The sequence below is a fragment of the Ascaphus truei genome, chromosome 16 (assembly GCF_040206685.1).
Source record: "Ascaphus truei isolate aAscTru1 chromosome 16, aAscTru1.hap1, whole genome shotgun sequence".
NCBI classification, from domain to species: Eukaryota; Metazoa; Chordata; class Amphibia; order Anura; family Ascaphidae; genus Ascaphus; species Ascaphus truei.
This window is the reverse complement of record NC_134498.1, coordinates 3,648,979-3,651,533: the sequence shown is the minus strand read 5'-3', so window position 1 is coordinate 3,651,533 and position 2,555 is coordinate 3,648,979.

Here is a 2,555-nt window from a genome sequence, read left to right as displayed (position 1 = left end):
CGCCAGAAGCAAAGGGAAGACCCAGTCCTTGCTAGACAGTATGACAAGGTGGTGAAAATTGATGAGCAGATTGTAGATGCACAGGGGGTGATAGTGTTCCCCCATTTTGAGCTATCAAATGATATCCTATATAGGGTGAATAGGCAGACACAAACAGGGGAGGTCACCAGACAGATATTGGTTCCCAAGGCATTTGTTAAATCTGTGTTCACTCTAGCCCATACTGTCTCTTGGGGTGGTCACCTGGGCAGGGATAAAACATTGGACCATATTTCACCCCGATTCTATTGGCCAGGGATGCATAGTGATATTGCTAAGCTATGTGCGGCATGTCCGGAGTGCCAGCTAACTAGTCCAAAAGGACAAATACCAGCCCCTTTGGTTCCTCTACCCTTGGTGTCAGTTCCCTTTGAGAGGATTGGGGTAGACTTGGTAGGACCGCTAGAACCTTCTGCGAAAGGACAAAGGTTTATCCTTGTAATAGTTGATTATGCATCAAGATATCCTGAGGCGTTCCCCCTGAGAACAGCAACGGCGAAGCAAGTAGCCAACAAGTTGTTGGAACTGTTCTCATGGGTTGACTTCCCCAGGTTATGTTGACAGACCAAGGTACAAATTTCAAGGCTAAACTGATGCAGTGTGTCTTAAAGTTACTAGAGGTCAAGTCTGTTCGGACATCGGTCTACCATCCCAGACTGATGGATTGGTGGAAAGATTTAACCGAACTCTAAAAGGGATGCTGAGGAAATTTGTAGATTCAGAGAAGAGAGCCTGGGATGAACTTCTCCCTTTTCTGCTGTTTGCAGTGCGGGAAGTTCCCCAGGCCTCCCCGGGATTCTCTCCATTTGAATTTCTCTATGGCCGCCAACCCCGGGGAATCCTAGACCTCCTAAAGGAGTCCTGGGAGGAACAGCGGCCCCCTTCTAAGAATACCCTGCAATATGTACTAGACCTTAGGAAGCGCCTAGATGTGGTCGGCCATTTTTCCAGGGAGAATCTTAGATCAGCCCAGGACAGTCAGGAGAGAAATTACAATCAGAATGCTCGCATGAGAGTGTTTCACCCAGGAGACCAGGTGATGTTATTGTTACCCAGTTGCGAGAGTAAACTCCTGGCCAAATGGCAGGGCCCAATCGAAGTACTCCGCCATACTGGTGATGTGGATTACGAGATCGCTCAACCAGGGTCCAGGAAGGGTAAACAAATTTACCATGTGAACTTGCTGAAACCCTGGAAGATGCAGCGGTCTCTATTCATCCACCCGGTGGAGGAGGAAACGGACTTGGGTCCTCAGCCTCCACGGGAGAACATCGTGAGTGACGATAAAATCCCAATGGGTAAACAGTTGTCATCTGAACAAAAAGGGGACTTGTTAGTAATAATTACACAATTCCATGATGTTTTTTCTGACTTACCAGGACAAACTAACTTAATTTCCCATGCAATCGAGACAGCACCTGGGGTAAAAGTACGTTCCCGTCCTTATACTTGCCTGAAAGTCGTAGGGCTCTGGTAGAGAAGGAGGTACAAGAAATGTTACACTTAGGAGTGATTGAGGAATCATGCAGTGAGTGGTGTAGTCCACTAATTATGGTCCCTAAACCCGATGGGAAGGTAAGATTTTGTGTGGACCTCTGAAAGGTCAATGCGGTATCCAAGTTTGATGCATATCCGATGCCAAGGGTGGATGAATTAATTGACGCCCTTGGTAACGCGGAATATATATCCACGCTGGACTTGACAAACGGATACTGGCAAATACCCTTAGAGGAAAAGTCTAAATACAAAATATCCTTTGCCACTCCCATGGGTTTATACCAGTTTGTGATAATGCCATTTGGACTGCATGGAGCCCCAGCCACATTTCAGAGACTCATGGATAAGGTACTGAGGCCCCATAGGAATTATGCCGCAGCCTACCTAGATGACATTGCCATTTATAGTAAACACTGGCGGGCCCATCTATATAGGCTGAAAGCTGTCCTCAAATTTCTAAGAGAGGCAGGGCTCACAGCCAACCCTAAGAAATGTGCACTGGGTAAGGAGAATACTAAATACTTAGGGTATGCAGTGGGAGGTGGAAAAATAAGGCCACTAGCCGACAAGGTAGTTGCCCTGAAAGAAGTTCCGACCCACCAAACAAAAACGCAGGTACGCTCTCTGCTGGATTTAGCAGGGTACTACCGGCGGTTCATCCCCAACTATTCGGAAGTGGCAGCCCCTTTAACGGACCGCACAAAAAAGTGTGCCCCTACACAAGTGGTCTGGTCAAGGGATTGTCAGAGAGCCTTTGAGGACTTAAAAAGGTGTCAATCAGAGGGTCCCATCCTTAGAAGCCCGGACTTCAACAGCCCTTTTATAGTGCAAACAGATGCATCAGAGATAGGGCTAGGGGCAGTATTGTCACAACAGTTTGAGGGAGTTGAACACCCTATCCTTTTCCTGAGTAGGAAATTGTTCCCGAGGGAGAAAAACTACTCAGTGATTGAGAAAGAGTGCCTTGCAGTAAAGTGGGCAATCAAGGCTTTGAGGCATTACCTGGCAGGAGTCCATTT